The following is a 24,953-nucleotide window of genomic DNA, read 5'->3' on the forward strand; positions in this document are numbered from 1 at the left end:
CCACTATATCAACCACCCTATGAGCCATATGAGCCATACATAGATCAACCCCAATTCCAACCCAATTACTCCCAAGAACCACCACCTTCGTATACACCACATCCATATCCATCAATCCAAGAGCCTTATGGTTCTAGTTATGATATCCAAGTAGAACAAGAGTCAAGGGATCGTCTCAAAGAAACAGTGGATAAATTTTAAGCAACCCTTCATCAATTGGACCGAGCGGTAAGCCGAATGGCACCCGAAGCTCTCATGGCTAAAGAATCTCAATTTGAGAACAAGAAACTGAAGTGTGTGGTGCAACAAGTGGAAAAGATGGAGAGTGCTAAACCACCACATCCTTATCAGGAACCACCCTCTTATCATGAACCCTTCCTCCCAAGTAATGAACCCTCCTATCCACCCCAATCTCCAATGGATGACATCCTTCTTGGTCTTCTTCAAGGGCAAGCAAAGATGAAAAGGGATGTACTAGAATTCGCAACTGCCTTAACTGAGGTAGTAAATCAATTAGCTTCCCAACATTTGAGCACTCAAAATACTCCCATGGCTTTATGTGGGCAATCTAATGATGAACGTAGCATGAAGGAGATACTAGAAACTCCGGTGGGCAGTAAGGAGCATGACTTTGTACTGGAACAATTGGAGAAAGCCGAAATTATCAAAGAAGAAGAATTGGTTGAAGACTTAGGAGATGCTGAACCTCCATGGGAATTCAGAGTTGTGGAAAATTCTGTCAAGGAAGTTGCAACTGATGCTAAGGAGGATAGTACAAAACCCCCAAAGCAGGTATCCTATGAAGAACTGGATGGAACAACTCAAGACGTGAGTTTCCTTAATAATGATAATCACGAGTCAAGTTCTCCTAGTAATGAACTTTCATCCGCAAGTGACTTCTTTGAAATAGAAGAACCTTCCCCAAGTGAATACGAAGATGATGCTGAGGTAGATTTTTCTCAACCTCCAACTTATGACTTGAGTGATAAGGAAGTAATCGAAGACTTTGATCAAGACGTGGTTGCAAGTAAAGAAGTTTGCACAGAAGTGGAGGAATTCACAGAAGGATACAAGGGAGCAGAGCTTGCAAGTCCACTGGAAACACCTATTCCAAGGCCATTACCACCCAATACCAGCTTCAAGTGGGTAATATCCTTAGCCTTTGTCTTTACTTTTCCACTTGAATATGGTTTGCTTAAAACAGATGGCCAGCTTAGAGCTCTTTGGGGCTTTAAGAGTAAGAGGAAAATGGTTCGTACTCAGAACTGGTATGCAAGATCCAATAAGATTCCACGCTTCAATTTGAGGTGCAAGGATTGGTGTAGAGTCCGATCGAGTGGGTCTCGGAAGCTGTTTGGTCATTTTAGTGAGAATCTGAACTCTGCACCACCCGATTGAAAAAATGCAGATCAAGACAAAAATGGGTGTAAAAGTAAGGTCTGGGACCCCGAAATTCATTCTGGCAATCAATATTCTTGGGGCCTTGTCACTTGCTTTAACTTGCTTGAAGGCTTTCTACGCCTAGTTTGAGATCCCGAAGGCTACTGGAATTCCAAACATTGGTGGAGATTTTTGGATGAATTCAAGCACAAGCCACCATGACAGGGAGCTCACCAAATGTCCAACTTAAGGACTTTAACTAAAAGTGCTAGGTGGGAGACAACCCACCATGGTATGATCGTTCCTTTTTCAATTTCAATTTTTATTTTGTTTTGATTGTTTTTAAATTTTATTTTATTTTATTCTATTTTATTGAACCTGGAATTATTCATAACATCCATATCAGTATTGCATTCTGCATACTGCACACACAAAAATTCACACACGACGCGTTAGCGTCGTTGACGCGTCCGCGTCAAAGGAGAATTAGCGAAAAAGGGGATTTGAACAGAAAGTCACACGAGAGCGTGGCTGGAGACGTGCCTTAGGGACAAGCATGCCCACGCGAACGCGTCCCTGACGCGTCCGCGTCGTTTGCAAATCCAGCCCTTCACGCGTGCGCGCCGACGCGCACGCGTGACCCCGCAAAATTGACGTAAAGGGGTGCATGGCAGAGAGTTAGGATGGAGTGGGGCTGGAATGGTGCTAGAAGCACAAAGCCCCATCGTGAGAACACGTACCTCGCGCGTCCGCGTCAATTTGGAAATAAGGCCATCCACGCGTGCGCGTCACCCACGCACACGCGTCACCCTAACTTTTGGCAAATAGGCGTTTGAGACAGAGAGTTGCGCGAGCACGTGGCTGCTCTCGCGCCACTGATGAATGGATTTTTGACAATTTAGAATTCACAAATGAATTCTCGTTGCAAGTATAGTTTCTAAACCAACAAAGAATCTTTTCATACAAAAATTTGTTTGTCACTAAAATAAACCCCTAAAATCTATAAACCGAAGTATTCAAACATCGGGTCGTTCTCCCTAAGAATTGTAATAAAGTGTCTTGTTATTGGTTATGGAGTATGTTTGGGGTTTTCGGGATTTTAGACAAGAAATATAAATGGCAAAGAAAATAAACTAACAACTAACAAAACTCTTGGCAAGATATGAGAACTAGAAATTCTATCCTATTTATCCTCCTCAGTCATGACCACAAATTGTTCATTGCTCCCACTTAGTTAATCTCTAACCATGGAGGAAAGTCAAGAGGATGAATCAATTTGATTCCTCAAGTCCTAATCAAATCCTAAAGGAGAGACTAGCGTTAGAGGCATTCAAATCAATTAGCAACTTCTAATTCTCAATCAACAAAGGAATTAGATAACTCAAGAATCACTAGCCAAGAGGAACAAAATCTATACTAAAATCTAACCAAGCATTTCATCAAACACTTGGAAGGTACAAAAGGAAAGCAAAGCAAATTAACAACAAGAATAGAATCTAACAACAATTATTACAAGGAATTAACAACAACAATCAAAAGAAACACAATTATTATGAATTACCTCAAATTAAATTGAAAGAAAAGAGAAGGAACAAGAGTAGATCTACAACAAAGTATGAGAACAACATAAAAGAAATTACAGAAAAAGAATAGAAGAATGATGAATGTATCAACAAGGAATTGAAAAGAAGAAAGGGAAGAAGATATGAATTAAACCCTAGATCTAGAAATTCTAATCTAAACCTAATCCTAATTCTAGAGAGAAGTGAGAGCTTCTCTCTCTAGAAACTAACTCTAACTACTAAACTAAGCTAAACTAAACTAATGATCAAAAGTATGTTGATTCCCCTTCAATCCTTGGCTTAAATAGCATCAGAAATGAGTTGGATTGGGCCCACAAGGCTTCTAAAATTGCTGGCCACGAGTTGCATTAAGTGGATCATGTGCTACCATCAGCGCGTCTGCATACTGTGCGCGTGCGCGCCCATATACGTAATGCAACTATGGCAAATCTTATATCATTTCGAAGCCCCAGATGTTAGCTTTCCAACCCATCTAAAACCGCATCATTTGAACCTCTGTAGCTCAGGTTATGGTCAATTAAATGCGAAGGGGTCAGGCTTGACAACTTTTTGGTTCCATCATTTCTTCATGAGTTCTCCAACTCTACATGCTTTTTCTTCATTCCCTTGATCCAATCTTTGCCTCCTAAATCTGAAATCACTTAACAAACATATCAAGGCATCTAATGGAATCAAGGTAAATTACATTTAGCTATTTTAAGACCTAAAAAGCATGTTTTCACTCTTAAGCACAATTAAAGGAGAATATACAAAACCATGCTATTTCATTAAATAAATGTGGGTAAAAGGTGATATAATCCCCAAAAATCAATACAAGATAAACCCTACAAATGGGGTTTATCAACCTCCCCACACTTAAACCAAGCATGTCCTCATGCTTAAGCCAAGAGAGAAACAGAGTGTATCAACATTTATTCAATGCAACCTATCTAAATGCATCCTATCTAAATGAATGCAACTAAATGCAAAAATAATTCTACCTACTTGGTTAAAAATAAATCAATCCTCCAAGAGCATGTATGCACAAGTAGGGCCAAGATCATATAACGATTCATGAACCCTACCAATTCAAGTATAAAAAAATGAAGTTCAAATTGACTTGCAAGAAGAAAGCTTTTGAAAGCCGGGAATCACGGAATTGAGCATCGAACCCTCACCGGAAGTGTTTGCACTCTAGTCGCTCAAGTGTGTAGGGTCGATTCTCTCAATTCTCCCCTAATCATGCTTCTAAGATTTGTTTTTCTTCTAACAATCAACATATATTTCATGCATGCATACAAGTATCATGAGGTCTTTTCTTTAGGTTGTAATGGGGCTAGGGTCAAGGTAAGATCGTATATGGTTAAGTGGTCTAGAATTTGAATCTTTGATTGACTTAAGTTTTCCCACCTAACCTATATAATAACCTATACAAATTGAGAACTAATCTAACTACCCATCCTTCACTTTTCACATACTCATGCATTTTCTTTGGATTTTTACAACACTTATGCATTGACTTTTATTGGACTTCACTTTGGGGAATTTTGTCCCCTTTTTATTGTTTTTCTTCTTTTTCTTTCTTTTTCTATATTTTTTTATTTTTTCACATTTTTTATTTCAAATTATATACAAGAAAATCAATGCATAAGGTCTATACATTTTATCAATACATGAGCATGTGCCCAATTCCCAATAATTTTAATAAAAATACAAAACTGCCATTTTATTCCTAATGTCCCAAGGTTCCCACACTTGAATAATGCATACACACTAGCCTAAGCTAATCAAAGATCCAAATAAGGACTTTTATTGTTTTCCGCTTTAGGCTTGTAATGTGCTAAATTAAAGAACAAGTGGGTTAAGCGTAGGCTCAAATTGGCTAACAATGGAAGATAAAAGGTAGGCTATTTGGGTAAGTGAGCTAATGAAATAATGGCCTCAATCATATAAATACATGTATACACAAAATAATGGACATAAAGAATCAAACAAGTCAAAGATTACAATCATATAAAGAGAATAATGCACACAAGTAGGAAAAATAAGTGGTTATAAGATGTAACCACACCATTAGGCTCAAATCTCACAAGCTTGTGTTCTTAGCTCAAAAACCATGTTCCAAAATAAATTCTTTCAAGCAAGTTCAAAAATTTTTTTTTTCAAATTGGTAGAGTGTCCAAAAAAACAATTTCTTGGAAAAGAAATTATCACCATAACCAAGTAGTCCTAATAAGAAAGAAGTGGTAAGAATATGTACAAATTCTAACTAACATGCAACCTATCATGCAATACAATAGCTAATCTAACAAAGAAAATAAAAAATTAGTGTTGAAAAGAAAATTGTTACCCATGGAGATCGGTCGAACAACCTCCCCACACTTGAAGATTGCACCGTCCTCGGTGCATGCAAAGAAGAGCATGGTGGATGGGTTGCTACAATTGATGAGCTTCTTCGGAAGGTTGTGCGGATGACTTGTTCGTTGCCCCATTTAAAAGCTTGTCTTTTTCTTCCTTCTTGGTGGCCAAACTAAAGGGAAAGAAAAAGAAAGAAAAAATTAAGCCTATAACAAAGATGTGAAAGTAAATAGAACATAGGCGGGGGCTAATGCCAAATAAGGGTATGGTTCTCTACTACATAGTAGCTACAACATGTGAGTGAGAAAACAATATAAGCAAAGGGCATATCAACTAATACTTGATGCAAGAGTAAAGTCAAAGAATAAAAAGCATGTTGAGCATCAAGATCAAACAAGAATAGACACAAACAAGATTAGTGGTAAGCATGAGAGCATTTGGTCCCCTCCTAACTCAATGATGAAGAAGTACAAAAAACAAAGGATAATGAATTAAGAAGGACTAAAGCACTAATCTTGTGTGTTGACAAATATTACAATTAATGTAACAAGTCATGAAGCACCAAAACAATGCAAGAAATTCTTAACAATTGAGTGAGAGAATTCAACACCATTATTAAAATGAGAAACTTAGAAAATAAAATGAGAACAAATTATAGAAACAAAATTAAAATGCAAAGAATAAAAGTAAGCAAATGCAATAAAAGAAAATAGAGGAAAAGAAAAAAAGAAAAAATTGTTTTTTTAGTATTTTATTTATCTATTTATTTATTTATTTATTTATTTATTATTATATTATTATTTTTTTATTATTATTATTAAATTTTTTTATTTATATTAAAAGAGAAAAAATTTTTCCAAGAGAGGAAGAAAAAAAAATAGAAAGAAAGAAGAAGAAAAGAAGAAAGAAGGAGAAAGGAGGAAGGATAAAAGCAGGCTGCAAATCCGCGTGCGCGCACAGTGCGCTCACGCGCGGATGCAGCAGGGACAATCCGTGCGCGCACACACAGCGTGCTAGCGCACCGATGAGATTGTGCTCCCAGCACAATGCTAGCACAAAGTGCGCACAACTCTCTGGTTTTTGTACCAGGAGTTGCGGAAGTGCAATCCGCGCGCGCCCGCACAGCGTGCTAGCGCGCCGATGCCCGTTTTTTTTTTAGAAGCATAAGAACACAATTTAACACTCTCCTAACCTATAAACATTCTAAAGCAAATAAAATGAAATTTTAAGAAAAATCTTCAAGTTTTCAAAAAATTTTCAAAAAAACAAAACTTGTACTTCAAGTAACCTACTTTAACAACAATCTAGACTACTATAACAACCTATCAATCACAACAAAATGTATAAGAGTATAGAAAAGAAGAAAACTACCTATATGGAAACTCAAATCACTTATTAATTATATATACAAGAGAATGGAAAGAGTTTACCATGGTGGGGTGTCTCCCATCTAGCACTTTTATTTACTGTCCTTAAGTTGGACTTATGGGGAGCTCCTCATCAAGGTGGCTTGTGCTTGAAGCTATCCTTGAACATCCACCAATGCTTGAATCTCCAATAAGCTCCATTCTTCAAAGTCAATATCTCCAAGCTTTGATGGAGTTCTTCACAAACCATGGGCTCCCAAAATTGATCCATATCTATCCCTGGATCCCATATCTTGTTTCTACACCCATCTTTAAGTTGATCATCATTAATCCATTCGGGTGGCATAATCTTGGAATTCTCATTTAAGCAATCAGACAACATCCTAGACCCAAGCAATCTAGCTCTATACCAAACCTTGCAATTAAGCTTTGAGCATACAACCATAATGAACCTAGAATGATGTTTCCAACCACTAACCATCTCCCTTTTACTCTTAAAGCCACAAATATGTCTAAGTTGATCATCCGTCTCAAGTAAGTCATATTCAAAGGGAATAATAAAGATTAAGTATAAGGAATTTACCCACTTGAATGAGAGAATGGATGGTGGTGGCTTAGGGAGAGGTATCTCCAATGTGCTTGCAAGCTCTACTCCTTTGTTTGCTTCCTTGTCAATCTCCACCTCTTCATAAACTTCTTCATTCTCAATCCTTTGTTCATCAACTTCATCTAACTCTTCTCCATCACTCAAGTCATAAATGGGAGGTTGAGAGAAATCTACCTCCACATCACTTTCAAATTCATTGGGAGAAGGTTCTTCAAATTCAAAGGATTTTTCATCAAGAAGATTGGATGCATGATCTTCATCACCAAGGAAACTCAATTCTTGCTTCATTCTCTCCAAGTCTTCATATAGAATATGCCTCGGAGGTTGTGCACATTCCTCCTCAACATCAAATTTACTCTTCTTGGAGGGATTTTCTTTGATTTTAGCTTCCCATGGAGGTTCCGCGTCTCCTAAGTCTTCAACCACTTCTTCCTTTTCTTCAATAATCATAGGCTTCTCCAATTGTTCTAATACAAAGTGGCATTCCTCATTTTCCACCGGAGTTTCCAATCTCTCCTTCATGCTATGCTCTTTAATTGATTCTCCACATGTGACCATGAGAATGCTTTGAGTGCTCAAGCATTAGGAGGCTAAAATGCTTACTACCTTGGTCAAGGTAGCCATAACTTCTAGTGTCTCCCTTTGCATTTCTCCTTTCCCTTGAAGTATAAGGCTAAGGATTTCATCCATTGAGGATTGGAGTGGATAATAGGGTTCATTGTCTTGGAGAAAGGGTTCATTATAGGAAGGTGGTTCTTCTTGGTAAGGTGGTGGTGTGTATTGAGGTGGTTCTTGGGAGTAATAATCTTGGAATTGTGGTTCCATGTATGACTTATATGGTTCAAAAGGTGGTTAATATGGTGGATAAGGATTAGAGTCATATGGAGGTATTTGGTGAAAAGAGGCTTGTGAGTATAGTTGATGATCATGTTGAAGATATGATTCATAGGCATATGGTGGTGGTTCTTGAAAGTCACAAGTGGATTCACCATATCCATTGGATTGGTATGCATCATAGAATGGCTCTTCTTCATAGTGCATTGGTGGAGGTTATTGCCATGAGGATTGGTCATATGCATATGGCTCCTCCCACCTTTGATTGTCCCATCCTTGATACACATCTTTATTATAGTCCTCATTTCCTACAACATGTTGATAACCAAACTCATAGCCAAGGTGAGAATTCATGATAACAAGAGGAAAATGAAAACAAAATCAAATAAGAAGCAAGAAAATTAAATCCTAAAACTAGCAAGAGCTAACAAAAGCAAACATATTCACACTATTCACATATATACAATAACCAATAACATAACACTATTGCAATTCCCCGACAACGGCACCATTTTGATGATTGGATTTTTGATGATTTAGAATTCACAAATGAATTCTCGTTGCAAGTATAGTTTCTAAACCAACAAAGAATCCTTTCATACAAAAATTTGTTTGTCACTAAAACAAACCCCTAAAATCTATAAAATGAAGTATTCAAACCTTGGGTCGTTCTTCGTAGGAATTGTAATAAAGTGTCTTGTTATTGGTTATGGAGTATGTTTGGGGTTTTTGGGATTTTAGACAAGAAATATAAATGGCAAAGAAAATAAACTAACAACTAATAAAACTCTTGGCAAGATATGAAAACTAGAAATTCTATCCTAGTTATCCTCCTCAATCATGACCACAAATTGTTCATTGCTCCCACTTAGTTAATCTCTAACCATGGAGGAAAGTCAAGTGGATGAATCAATTTGATTTCTCAAGTCCTAATCAACTCCTAAAGGAGAGACTAGTGTTAGAGGCATTCAAATCAATTAGCAACTTCTAATTCTCAATCAACAAAGGAATTAGATAACTCAAGAGTCACTAATTACTCAACCAAAGCCAAGAGGAACAAAATCTATACTAAAATCCAACCAAGCATTTCATCAAACACTTGGAAAGTACAAAAGGAAAGCAAAGCAAATTGACAACAAGAATAGAATCTAACAACAATTATTACAAGGAATTAACAACAACAATCAAAAGAAACACAATTATTATGAATTACCTCAAATTGAATTGGAAGAAAAGAGAAGGAACAAGAGTAGATCCACAACAAAGTATGAGAACAACATAAAAGAAATTACAACAAAAGAACAGAAGAATGATGAATGTAACAACAAGGAATTGAAAAGAAGAAGTGAAAGAAGATATGAATTAAACCCTAGATCTAGAAATTCTAATTTAAACCTAATCCTAATTCTAGAGAGAAGTGAGAGCTTCTCTCTCTAGAAACTAACTCTAACTACTAAACTAAAAAAACTAAACTAATGATCAAAAGTATGTTGATTCCCCTTCAATCCCTGGCTTAAATAGCATCAGAAATGAGTTGGATTGGGCCCACAAGGCTTCTAAAATCGCTGGCCATGAGTTGCATTAAGTGGATCATGTGCCACCATCGGTGCATCCACGTACTGTGCGTGTGCGCACCCCTATACGCGATGCAACTATGGCAAATCTTATATCATTTCGAAGCCCCGGATGTTAGCTTTCCATCCCAACTGAAACCGCATCATTTGGACCTTTGTAGCTCAGGTTATGGTCAATTAAGTGTGAAGAGGTCAGGCTTGACAGCTTTTTGGTTCCATCATTTCTTCATGAGTTCTCCAACTTTACGTGCTTTTTCTTCATTCCCTTGATCCAATCTTTGCCTCCTAAATCTGAAATCACATAACAAACATATCAAGGCATCTAATGGAATCAAGGTAAATTACATTTAGCTATTTTAAGACCTAAAAAGCATGTTTTCACTCTTAAGCACAATTAAAGGAGAATATACAAAACCATACTATTTCATTGAATAAATGTGGGTAAAAAGGTGATAAAATCCCCAAAAATCAATACAAGATAAACCCTACGAATGGGGTTTATCAACCACTAGCGCAAATCAAGTCACGCGTACGCGTGACTAACGCGTCCGCGTCACTTGAAGATTTTGGATATCACGCAAACACGTGACCCACACGTCCGCATCACATACGACGCGCAGTTTTACTACATCAGCGCCAGATATCTTATCTTTTCCCCAATCCTATTTCTCTCTTCTCCCTTTTTAATTCACTCTTATTCCTTCTTTCTTCCTTATCCTTTCTTACTTTCTACTTCTTTATCTCTTTAACTTTTCATCCTTCTTCACTCTCATTCTATTTTACTTAATTTATTTGCATATTTTTATTCATTGCATTTTAACTTTATCCATATTTATATTTTCTTTTCTAAATTTATTATTTTTCCATTGGTGTTACTTATTCATATTCAACTGTTATATCTTTTCTGGTATTATTTTGGTGCTTAGTGACTTGTTTTCCAATGTTGGGTGATATTATTTTTCTGTCAATGTCAATCTTTTACGACACCTGTATTCCTTTTGCATTGACATGAACTTACACTGTCTTTCATTACCCACACTCTTCCTCTTTGTCGCAATGTTTGCACTACTGATATGCCATTTGCTTCTATTGTTTTCTCAATTGCATGTTGTAGCTACCATGTACTTGAGACCCTCATTATTTGGCATTAACCCAACCATATTTTATTTGTTCCCTATCTTTATTTTTTGGGTTACTTTTCTTCCATTTTCTCTTCTTTTATGATGGCCACCGGTAAGAGAACCGGAAGACGTCTAAATAGGGAGACAAACAAGTCCATATGCACAATCCTCGGAGAAAAACATCAGTTGGAGCCACCTGTCCACTTGTACATCTTAGCATGCACCGAGGACGGTGCAATCTTTAAGTGTGGGGAGGTCGATACCGATCTCCATGGGTTAGTTATTCTCTTCTCAACACCAATATCTTATTTTCTTTATTAGTTCATTGTTGCATTGCATAATAGATTGCATGTTTAGTTGATTGTTTGCATTTAAGTACTACTTGGTTGAAAAATAATAAGTTTCTTTCAAGGACCCTATTTTTGAAAATTTTCACTAATTTAAATTAAAAAAAATTAAAATTATTTCACTAATTTAAATTAAAAATTAAAATTTTTTATCTGTTAAATTTGTTTGAAGTTGTATTTGGAACATGGTTTTTGAGCCAAAGAACACACAACCCATGAGACTTGAGCTTATTTACATAGTTACATTATTTAACCATAAATTTTTATTCTTGTGTGCTTTCTTCCCTATGATTGCAATCTTTGCTTTGTTCCATTCTATATGTCCATTATTTAGTGTATTTACATGCTTGCATATGATTGAGGCCATTACTTATTTTTGCTCACTTATCCCAAATAAGCCTACCCTTTTATGTCACACTTGTTAGCCACTTTGAGCTTTTTAAACTCCTTCTGTTCTATAACCACATCACTAGCCTTAAGCAGAAAAATAATTAAATACCCCAATTGAATCTTTGGTTAGCTTAAGATAGAGATTGTGCATCAACTAAGTGTGGGGAAACTGTGGGAACATGAGTTAATAAGAGAATGTATCATGTTTTTAATTTATTTGAATATTGAGAATTTGGGAACCTACTCATGAAAAAACTAAAATAGAAAAATAATGGAAAATCCATGTGCATTGATAAGTTACGTTTATTTTTCAGATTATAAAAAAAATCCAAAAATATTCAATAAATAAGTAAATAAATAAGGGGACAAAAATACCCCAATGTTAAGCTTTAATAGAAAGATCAATGCACATGTGATAAAAGTAAAGAAATATCAAAAATTTGGTACATGAGTATGTGATACAAAAGTGGGAATTATGGGTAGCTAGGTGTGATTTTAGAATTGCATAAAGTATGTGTGTGTGTGTGTGTGTGTGTGTGTGTTAGGTAAGAGCTTAGGTTAGTCAAAGATTCATATTATAGCTCACTTGGCCATACATGTATCCTTACCTTTACCTCAGCCCCATTAAAACCCTGAAAAGACCTCATGATGTTTGCATTGGTATGCTAAATATTTGTTGATTGGTTAGGAGAAGAACAAAATTTAGAAAGCATGATTAGAGAATGATAGAGTGATTACCCTATACACTAGAGTGACTAGAGTGCATATACATCATCAGTGAGGGTTCAATGCTTAATTCTATATTCCCTACTTTCATGAGCTATCTTCTTACAAGTTTACTTGTTTATTATTGTACGATTTGAATTAGTGAAATTTGGTTTGTATTTGTCTTGGAGAACTTATTTGCTTTTAACCAAGTAGATAGAAACGTCTTAACATATAGTTGCATTCACATTCATAGGTTGCATTGCATGAGCCTTGCTTTTCCCTACTCATTTATTTTATCTCCTTAAAGCTTAGCATGAGGACATGCTAATGTTTAAGTGTGGGGAGGTTGATAAACCATTATTTTATGATTTATATTGTGTTTAATTGAGTGGTTTTATCAAGTCTTTACCCACATATTCATATGATTAGCATGATATTACAATTCCTTCCCAAAGTTGTTCTATGGTTGAAAACTTGCTTCCTAGAGATCTTTTTATTGTGTATTTTAATCCCCCTTTATACCATTTGATGTCGTGATCTGTGTGTTAAGTGTTTCAGGCTTTATAGGGCAGGAATGGCTTAGAGGATGGAAAGGAAGCTTGCAAAAAGCGAAGGAGCACAAGAAATAAAGGATACAACCAGCGAATAGCGATGCGGACGCATGGCTCACGCGACCGCGCGATTTGGACAAAATCACAGCAATGCGTGCGCGTGCTTGACGCGTACGCATGGATTGGAGTTCGTGCAAACGATGCGAGCATGTGCCTGACGCACACGCGTGGAGAGGAAAATGTCAAACGACGCGTACGCGTACGCGTGACAAGCGCAATCTGCAGAATTAACAGAAATCGCTGGGGGCAATTTTGGGCCGCGTTTTGACCCAGTTCTCGACCCATAAACACAGAATAAAGCCAGGAAACCTGCAGAGACTCAAGAGATACTGAAGACAACATTCATAATTCACAATTTTAGATTTAGATATAGTTTTTAGAGAGAGAGTCTCTCTCCTCTCTCTTAGGTTTTAGGATTTAGGATTTCTTTTAGGATTAGGATTTCTACTTCTCAATTTACAAGTTCAATGTTCCTTTTATTTATTTTTCCAATTTAATTTATGAACTTTTCCATGTTAGATTTGATTTCTTTTATTAATGCAATTTGAGGTATTTCAGATATATGATTTTTATTTAGCTTTCTATATTCTTGGCTTTCGTTGAGTAATAAGAGACTCTTGAGTTATCAAACTCTTTTGTTGATTGATAATTGGAAGTTGCTAATTGACTTGAATTTCACTAACTCTAGTCTTTCTTTGGGAATTGACTAGGACTTGAGGATTCATATTGATTTATCCACTTGACTTACCTTCATAGTTAGAGGTTGACTAAGTGGGAGCAACGAGCAATTCTCATCACAATTGATAAGGATAACTATGATAGGACTTCTAATATTCATACCTTGCCAAGAGTTTTCTTAGCTATTGATTTATTAATTCCTGCAATTTATTTCTCTTGTTCAAACCTTTCAAAAATCCAAAAATACTATTTTCCATAACCAATAATAAAACACACCTCCCTACAATTCCTTGAGAAGATGACCCGAGGTTTGAATACTTCGGTTTATAAATTTTACTGGGTTTGTTACTTGTGATAACCAAAACTTTTGCACGAAAGAATTTTTGTTGGTTTAGAAACTATACTTACAACGCAATTATATTTCTATAAAGTTCTATACTGGCAATAATCTAATCGTCAATGAGCGTCTAGCGCTTCCTTTGGTTCTCCCCCTTCGAGCCTTGGTGTGGGCGTTGAGCTTCCTTAATTTCCTTGGGCAAGAGGCACGAAAAAGATAAGGATAGTGAACGTAGCGTTCACTTCTTTGAATGCTATCTCCTTGGTTTGCTTTAAGACTAGCTTCCCTTGGTTGAGAGGCACGAGAATGTTACCAAGAGTGAATGTGGCGTTGGAATTTTTGAACGCCACCTTGGTTTGCTTCGTGCTTGCTACGAGCCTTCCTTCCTTGGCTTGACAATCCATGAAAAAGGTGGATATTGTGAACGTAGCGTTCACTTCTTTGAACGCTGATCCTCTCTGAGCCTTCCTCTTGGTGCGCTACATTCAAAACATTGAATGCCACCTAGTTGAGCCTTCTCCCCAAGACTTGAGAGGCACTACAATGTTGCCTAAAGGAAACACTGCACTCTCATCTCGAACGCTAGCCTTCTTGGTGTGTTGGTTCCTTCTTCGAGTGCAGTGCTTTATTGTCAAGGGCCACCCTTTTAAAAGTGTGGCCTAAGGTCCAAAGCGTGCTCAAACTTTAAAGTGTGCCAAAAATTCTTCTTTCCTCTTTTTTCATCATTTCTTCACCTACAAGAAACCAAACAACTAATCAAAGTTCTACCAAAATCACTAGATCTTTGCACCATTTATAAAATCAATTAATTCTAGCATAAAACCTATGATTTTGTGTAAAATAAATGATGTTTGGTTGATTCAAGATGATCATGAAAATCCACTCTAATTACTTACTTATTGTGCAAGAAAGTGCATAAAACCTAATGAAATTAATGAAAAATGCTTGTAAAACTAGCATAAGATGACTTGTCATCAAGAATACACACACACACTTCATTGGCACACTCCACTGGGAGTGGGTCTTTGGACCCCTCCCCTCACACACTCTTCTTCCCTTTCTCTTCTCTTTTTCATTAGTAGTAGTTTAGTTTAATTTGTAATTTTATTTATGAATTCTTGAATTTTCAATTTTTATTTTGAATTCTCACTCTTTATTTTCATGCACTTTAATTTCATGCAATTTAGTTTTTATTTGAGAGTGATGACCACTTAATTCCCTCTGCATTTGGGAAAGGAGCGCTGTTTCAATTTTGATTGAATTTATGTTTATCTCTTCTTCTCTTCTTTATACTATCTTCATACTTGGGTATCTATTAAAATCCTTGCAAGAGAATTTTGTTCTTTAAAGATCCTTGGATCTATTATAATCCTATTGTGAATTTGAGAGAAGGATCATAGGGTTTATTTTGAGCTCTCTTGGTATAATGAAATTGATTCTTGATTTTGAGTTGGTACGTGACATATAACCACTCTAATATTGGGGTCTTTGGATTTATGTAGTATGAGATTAGAAATCATGTTTGTTTTTCTAAGAAAGAGATTTTGTGATTCAAAGATTCAATCACCACCGAAAGGGGGATTGAATCTATTAGAATTTCATGTGAGCCTCAAGAGAGGGATCATGGAATTCAGTTTGAGGCTCTTCTCTCAGAATCCTCTTAATCAACACATTCATAGTTGGTATGTGAGATGTAACCACTTTGAATTGAGGTCTTGAGGGTTGTGTAGTTTTTGGATTAGAAATTGAACTTCACCTCTTTCCATGAGCAATTAGATCAAGAGATTGGCAATTGATTATGTGAAGAGAAATTAAATCACCAAGAGATTGGGGTTTAATTACTCATAATCCACCATGGATCTATCTTACATGATTGAGAAGGAGTGAGACCCATTGATTCATGAGGAATCAACATCTCCAATCCCTTCTGCTTTCCATCTTTACTTTCAGTCATTTATTTTCTTGCGATTTACTTTCTTGCATTTTATTTTCTTGTACTCTACTTTCCCGTACCTCACTTTCTTGTTCTTTAATTTTCCAGCACTTTATATTCTTGCCATTTACTTGCCTTGCACTTTATTACTTTCTTTTAATTTCCAGCCATTTATGTTTCTTATTTGATTATCACCCAATTGTGCTTGTCTAACTAGAATAATCAACTAACTATTGATTGCTTAATCCTTTGATCCTCATGGGATTGACTTCACTCTAAGTGAGTTTTACTACTTGATGCGACCCGGTATACTTGCCGATTACACGTGAAAAAAATCTTTTTATGTATCACCTAACAAAAGAAACAACAACGTTAGCATCATCAGCACAGGTAGGAATTGCTTCCACCAATTTAGAAACATAATCGACAGCTAACAATATGTATAAGAAACCATTAGAATTTGGAAATGGACCCATGAAGTCAATACCGCAAACATAAAAAATCTCACAGAACAGCATAAGTTGTTGGGGCATCTCATCCCTCTTAGATATATTCCCAAACCTTTGGCATTGGGGGCAAGAGTCACAATATATCCTAGCATCCTTAAAAAGTGTGGGCCACCAAAATTCACAGTCTAAAATTTTTCTAGCAGTTCTTTGAGGACCAAAATGGCCACCACTCTCAGAAGAGTGGCAGGCCTCTAAAATTGACTGGAATTCTGATTGTGGCATATGCCTTCTAATTATTTGGTCAGCACCATATCTCCACAAATATGGGTCATCCCATATGTAATATTTGGACTCGCCTTTGAGCTTGTCCTTTTTTATGCTTAGTAAAATTAGGAGGAAAGGTACAAATAACCAAATAATTAGCTATAGGTGCATACCAAGGAATCACTTCAGACACTTTTAAATTTTTTAAATTAATTTATCCTTAATTTATGAACAAGTTTAGCAAAAAAAGTCAACTGTCTGGGTGTAGCATTATTCGTTGAATAAAAAAATAAATAATATTTTAAAAAAAATAAAAAATTTTAAAAAATTAAATTTTTTATTTTTTTTTAATTTTTAAATTATATTATTAAATGTTTTTTATTTAAATAAGAAAAATAAAATAAAGTCCAACAATATATAGTAAAAAACATATCTGTAAATTTATTTTTTTCTCAATTTTTAAATTAAAAAATATTTTTTTATGATTGTAAAAAATTAAAAATTCCAAAAATATCCAAAAAATTAAAAAATTAAAATTTTAAAATTGATTCATTCTTAATTTTTGAAAAAGTGCAGCAAAAAAAGTCAACTATCTGCGTGTAGCATTATCTGGTGAATAAAACAAATAGAAAATACTTTTTAAAAAAATAAAAAATTATAAAAAATAAATTTTTTATTTTTGAGTTTTTTAAATTATATTATTAAATTTTTTTATTTAAATAATAAAAATAAAATAAAGTCTAGCTATATCTAGTAAACAATTTATTATTTTTTAATTTTTAAACTAAAAAAATATTATTCTTTAATTGTAAAAAATTAAAAAATTCCAAAAATATCCAAAAATAAAAAATTTAAATTTTAAAATTTTTTAATTAATTTATCCTTAATTTTTACACAAGTGCAGCAAAAGAAAGTCAACTGTCTGGGTGTAGCATTAACCGATGAATACAAAAATAAAAATTATTTTAAAAAAATTAATAGTTTTAAAAAAATAAGATTTTTATTTTTGAAATTTTAAATTATATTATTAAATGTTTTTTTATTTAGATAAGAAAAAAAATAAAGTCCAGCAATATCTAGTAAACAACATATCTGTAAATTTATTATTTTTTTAATTTTTAAACTAAAAAAATATTTTTTCTAATTGTAAAAAATTAAAAATTTCAAAAATATCCAAAAAATAAAAAAATTAAAATTTTTTAATTTTTTAAATTAATTTATTCTTAATTTGTGAACAAGTGCAGCAAAAAAAGTCAACTATCTAGGTGTAGCATTATCCGGTGAATAAAAAATAAAAAATATTTTTTAAAAAAATTAAAAGTTTTAAAAAACTAAATTACTTAGTTTTGAATCTTTAAATTATATTATTAAATTTTTTTATTTAAATAAGAAAAATAAAATAAAGTCCAACAATATCTAGTAAACAACAGATCTGTAAATTTATTTTTTTAAATTATAAAAATATTTTTTTCTAATTGTAAATAATAAAAAATTACAAAAGTATACAAAAAATAAAAAAATTAAAATTTTAAATTTTTAAAATTAATTTATTCTTAATTTATGAACAGCAAAAAAAGTCAACTGTGTGGGTGTAGCATTATCCGATGAATAAAAAGATGAAATATATTTTTAAAAAATAAACAATTTTAAAAAACAAATTTTTTTTATTTTTTAATTTCTAAATTATATTATTAAATGTTTTTTATTTAAATAAGAAAAATAAAATAAAGTCGAGCAATATCTAGTAAACAACAGATATGTAAATTTATTAGTTTTTTTTAATTTTAAACTAAAAAAATATTTTTCTTTAATTGTAAAAAATTAAAAAATTCCAAAAATATCCAAAAAATAAAAAAATCAAAATTTTAAATTTTTTAAATTAATTTATCCTTAATTTGTGAACAAGTGCAGCAAAAAAAGTCAATTGTCTGGGTGTAGCATTATCCATCGAATAAAAAAATAAAAAATATTTTTAAAAGAATTAAAAATTTTAAAAAATTAAATTTTTTATTTTTTAATTTTTAAATTATATTATTAAATGTTTTCTATTTAAATAAGAAAAATAAAATAAAATCCAGCAATATATAGTAAATAACAGATCTGTAAATTTATTTTTTTCTCAATTTTTAAATTAAAAAATATCTTTTTATGATTGTAAAAAATTAAAAATTCCAAAAATATCCAAAAAATTAAAAAATTAAAATTTTAAAATTTTAAAATTGATTCATTCTTAATTTTTGAAAAAGTGCAACAAAAAAAGTCAACTATCTGCGTGTAGCATTATTTGGTGAATAAAAAAATAGAAAATACTTTTTAAAAAAATAAAAAATTATAAAAAATAATTTTTTTATTTTTGAATTTTTTAAATTATATTATTAAATGTTTTTTATTTAAATAAGAAAAATAAAATAAAGTCCAGCCATATCTAATAAACAACAGATCTGTAAATTTATTATTTTTTTTATTTTTAAACTAAAAAAATATTATTCTTTAATTGTAAAATATTAAAAAATTCCAAAAATATCCAAAAAATAAAAAAATTAAAATTTTAAATTTTTTAAATTAATTTATCCTTAATTTTTACACAAGTGCAACAAAAAAAAGTCAACTGTCTGGGTGTAGCATTATCCGGTAAATAAAAAAATAAAAATTATTTTAAAAAAAATTAATAGTTTTAAAAAAATAAGATTTTTATTTTTGAATTTTAAATTATATTTTTAAATGTTTTTTTATTTAAATAAGAAAAATAAAATAAATTTTAAAATTTTAAAATTGATTCATTCTTAATTTTTGAAAAAGTGCAACAAAAAAGTCAACTATCTGCGTGTAGCATTATTTGGTGAATAAAAAAATAGAAAATACTTTTTAAAAAAATAAAAAATTATAAAAAAAATTTTTATTTTTGAATTTTTTAATTTATATTATTAAATGTTTTTTATTTAAATATGAAAAATAAATAAAGTCCAGTAATATCTAATAAACAACAGATCTGTAAATTTATTATTTTTTAATTTTTAAACTAAAAAAATATTATTCTTTAATTGTGAAAGATTAAAAAATTCCAAAAATATCCAAAAAATAAAAAATTAAAATTTTAAATTTTTTAAATTAATTTATCCTTAATTTGTGAACAAGTGCAGCAAAAAAAGTCAATTGTCTGGGTGTAGCATTATCCATCGAATAAAAAAATAAAAAATATTTTTAAAAGAATTAAAAATTTTAAAAAATTAAATTTTTTATTTTTTAATTTTTAAATTATATTATTAAATGTTGTCTATTTAAATAAGAAAAATAAAATAAAATCCAGCAATATATAGTAAATAACAGATCTGTAAATTTATTTTTTTCTCAATTTTTAAATTAAAAAATATCTTTTTATGATTGTAAAAAATTAAAAATTCCAAAAATATCCAAAAAATTAAAAAATTAAAATTTTAAAATTTTAAAATTGATTCATTCTTAATTTTTGAAAAAGTGCAACAAAAAAAGTCAACTATCTGCGTGTAGCATTATTTGGTGAATAAAAAAATAGAAAATACTTTTTAAAAAAATAAAAAATTATAAAAAATAATTTTTTTATTTTTGAATTTTTTAAATTATATTATTAAATGTTTTTTATTTAAATAAGAAAAATAAAATAAAGTCCAGCCATATCTAATAAACAACAGATCTGTAAATTTATTATTTTTTTTATTTTTAAACTAAAAAAATATTATTCTTTAATTGTAAAATATTAAAAAATTCCAAAAATATCCAAAAAATAAAAAAAATTAAAATTTTAAATTTTTTAAATTAATTTATCCTTAATTTTTACACAAGTGCAACAAAAAAAAGTCAACTGTCTGGGTGTAGCATTATCCGGTAAATAAAAAAATAAAAATTATTTTAAAAAAAATTAATAGTTTTAAAAAAATAAGATTTTTATTTTTGAATTTTAAATTATATTTTTAAATGTTTTTTTATTTAAATAAGAAAAATAAAATAAATTTTAAAATTTTAAAATTGATTCATTCTTAATTTTTGAAAAAGTGCAACAAAAAAGTCAACTATCTGCGTGTAGCATTATTTGGTGAATAAAAAAATAGAAAATACTTTTTAAAAAAATAAAAAATTATAAAAAAAATTTTTATTTTTGAATTTTTTAATTTATATTATTAAATGTTTTTTATTTAAATATGAAAAATAAATAAAGTCCAGTAATATCTAATAAACAACAGATCTGTAAATTTATTATTTTTTTAATTTTTAAACTAAAAAAATATTATTCTTTAATTGTGAAAGATTAAAAAATTCCAAAAATATCCAAAAAATAAAAAATTAAAATTTTAAATTTTTTAAATTAATTTATCCTTAATTTTTACACAAGTGCAACAAAAAAAGTCAGCTGTCTGGGTGTAGCATTATCCGGTAAATAAAAAAATAAAAATTATTTTAAAAAAAATAATAGTTTTAGAAAAATAAGATTTTTATTTTTGAATTTTAAATTATATTTTTAAATGTTTTTTATTTAAATAAGAAAAATAAAATAGAGCCCAACACTATCTAGTAAGCAATAGATCTGTAAATATATTATTTTTTTAATGTTTAAACTAAAAAAATAGTTTTCTTTAATTGTAAAAAATTAAAAAATTCCAAAAATATCCAAAAAATAAAAAAATTAAAATTTTAAATTTTTTAAATTAATTTATCCTTAATTTGTGAACAAGTGCAGCAAAAAAAGTCAACTATCTAGGTGTAGCAATATCCGATGAATAAAAAATAAAAAATACTTTTAAAAAAATTAAAAGTTTTAAAAAACTAAATTATTTAGTTTTGAATCTTTTAATTATATTATTAAATGTTTTTATTTATATAAGAAAAATAAAATAAAGTCCAACAATATCTAGTAAACAACAGATCTGTAAATTTTTTTTTAAAACTATGAAAATATTTTTTCTAATTGTAAAAAATTAAAAAATTACAAAAATATCTAAAAAAAATTAAAATTTTAAATTTTTAAAATTAATTTATTCTTAATTTGTGAACAGCGAAAAAAGTCAATTGTCTGGGTGTAGCATTATCCGATGAATAAAAAGATAAAATATATTTATAAAAAATAAACAACATTAAAAAACAAAATTTTTTATTTTTGAATTTCTAAATTATATTATTAAATGTTTTTTATTTAAATAAGAAAAATAAAATAAAGTCGAGTAATATCTAGTAAACAACATATTTGTAAATTTATTAGTTTTTTTTAAATTTTAAACTAAAAAAATATTTTTCTTTAATTGTAAAAAATTAAAAATTCCAAAAATATCCAAAAAATTAAAAAAATAAAAATTTTAAATTTTTTAAATTAATTTATCCTTAATTTGTGAACAAGTGCAGCAAAAAAAGTCAACTGTCTGGGTGTAGCATTATTCGTCGAATAAAAAAATAAAAAATTATAAAAAATAAATTTTTTTTATTTTTGAATTTTTTAAATTATATTATTAAATGTTTTTTATTTAAATAATAAAAATAAAATAAAGTCTAGCTATATCTAGTAAATAACATATCTGTAAATTTATTATTTTTTTTAATTTTTAAACTAAAAAAATATTATTCTTTAATTGTAAAAAATTAAAAAACTCCAAAAATATCCAAAAAATAAAAAAATTAAAATTTAAAATTTTTTAAATTAATTTATCCTTAATTTTTACACAAGTGCAGCAAAAAAAAGTCAACTGTCTAGGTGTAGCATTATCCAGTAAATAAAAAAATAAAAATTATTTTAAAAAAATTAATATTTTTAGAAAAATAAGATTTTTATTTTTGAATTTTAAATTATATTTTTAAATGTTTTTTTATTTAAATAAGAAAAATAAAATAAAGTCCAACACTATCTAGTAAGTAATAGATCTGTAAATATATTATTTTTTTTAATGTTTAAACTAAAAAATAGTTTTCTTTGTCTGGGTGTAGCATTATTCGTTGAATAAAAAAATAAAAAATATTTTTAAAAAAATTAAAAATTTTAAAAAATAAATATTTTATTTTTTAATTTTTAAATTATTTTATTAAATGTTTTTTATTTAAATAAGAAAAATAAAATAAAGTCCAGCACTATATGGTAAACAAAAAATTTGTAAATTTATTTTTTTCTCAATTTTTAAATTAAAAAATATATTTTTATGACTGTAAAAAATTAAAAATTCCAAAAATATTCAAAAAATAAAAAAATTAAATTCTAAAATTTTAAAATTAATTCATTCTTAATTTGTGAACAGCAAAAAAAGTCAACTGTGTGGGTGTAGTATTATCCGGTGAATAAAGAGATAAAATATATATTTTAAAAAAATAAACAATTTTAAAAAAAATTGAATTTTTAAATTAATTATTAAATGTTTTTTATTTAAATAAGAAAAATAAAATAAAGTCCAGCAATATCTAGTAAATAACAAATCATTAAATTTATTATTTTTTTAAAATTTTAAACTAAAAAAATAATTTTCTTTATATGTAAAAAATTAAAAAATTCCAAAAATATCAAAAAAATAAAAAATAAAAAATTTAAATTTTTTCAGTTAATTTATCCTTAATTTATGAACAAATGCAGCAAAAAAAGTCAATTGTCTAGGTGTAGCATTATCCGTTGAATAAAAAAAGTAAAAAACTATTTTTAAAAAAATTAAAAATTTTAAAAATTTAAATTTTTTATTTTTTAATTTTTAAATTATATTATTAAAAATTTTTTATTTAAATAAGAAAAATAAAATAAAGTCTAGCAATATATAGTAAACAACAGATCTATAAATTTATTTATTTTTATCAATTTTTAAATTAAAAAATATTTTTTTATAATTGTAAAAAATTAAAAATTCCAAAAATATCCAAAAAATAAAAAATTAAAATTTTAAATTAATTTATTCTTAATTTTTCAAAAAATGCAGTAAAAAAAGTCAACTATCTGCGTGTAGCATTAATTTATTCTTAATTTTTGAAAAAGTGCAGCAAAAAAGTCAACTATCTGCGTGTAGCATTATCCGTTGATTAAAAAAATAGAAAATATTTTTAAATAAATAAAAAATTTTAAAAAACTAAATTTTTTATTTTTGAATTTTTAAATTATATTATTAAATGTTTTTTATTTAAATAAAAAAATAAAATAACGTCCAACAATATCTAGTAAACAACAGATCTGTAAATTTATTATTTTTTTAATTTTTAAACTAAAGAAATAGTTTTCTTTAATTGTAAAATATTAAAAAATTCCAAAAATATCCAGAAAATAAAAAAAATTAAAATTTTAAATTTTTTAAATTAATTTATCCTTAATTTGTGAACAAGTGTAGTAAAAAAAGTCAACTATATGGGTATAGTATTATACAGTGAATAAAAAAATTATTTAAAAAAATTAGTAGTTTTAAAAAATAAATTTTTTATTTTTAAATTTTTAAATTATATTAGTAAATGTTTTTTATTTAAATAAAAAAATAAAATAAAGTCCAGTAATATCTAGTAAACAACAGATCTGTAAATTTATTTTTTTTTAATTTTGAAACTTAAAAATATTTTTTTCTAATTGTAAAAAATAAAAAATTTCAAAAATATCCAACAACTAAAAAAAAATTTTTTTAATTTTTTAAATTAATTTATTCTTAATTTATGAACAAGTGTAGCAAAGAAAGCCAACTTTCTCGGTGTAGCATTATCCGGTGAATAAAAAATAAAAAATATTTTTAAAAAATTAAATTTTTTTTGAATTTTTAAATTTTATTATTAAATGTTTTTTATTTATACAAGAAAAATAAAATAAAGTCCGGCAATTTCTAGTAAACAACATATCTGTAAATTTATTATTTTTTTAAATTTCTAAACTAAAAAAATATTTTTTTATAATTGTAAAAAATTACAAAATTACAAAATTATCCAAGAAATAAAAAAATTAAATTTTAAAATTAATTTATTATTAATTTCTGAACAGCAAAAAAAGTCAACTGTCTAGATGTAGCATTATTCGGTGAATAAAAAGATAAAATATATTTTTAAAAAATAAACAATTTTAAAAAAAAAATTTTAATTTCTAAATTATATTATTAAATGTTTTTTATTTAAATAAGAAAAATAAAATAAAGTCTAGCAATATCTAGTAAATAACAAATTTGTAAATTTATTATTTTTTAAATCTTTAAACTAAAAAAAAATTTCTTTAATTGTAAAAATTAAAAAATTCCAAAAATATCCAAAAAATAAAAAATAAAAAATTTTAACTTTTTTAAATTAGTTTATCCTTAATTTGTGAACAAGTATAGCAAAAAAGTCAACTGTCTAGGGGTAGCATTATCTGTTGAATAAAAAAATAAAAAATATTTTTAAAAAAATTAAATTTTTATTTTTGAATTTTTATATTATATTATAAAATGTTTTTTATTTAAATAAGAAAAACAAAATAAAGTCCAGCAATATCTA

Source organism: Arachis hypogaea, chromosome 3, assembly GCF_003086295.3.
Source record: "Arachis hypogaea cultivar Tifrunner chromosome 3, arahy.Tifrunner.gnm2.J5K5, whole genome shotgun sequence".
NCBI lineage: Eukaryota > Viridiplantae > Streptophyta > Magnoliopsida > Fabales > Fabaceae > Arachis > Arachis hypogaea.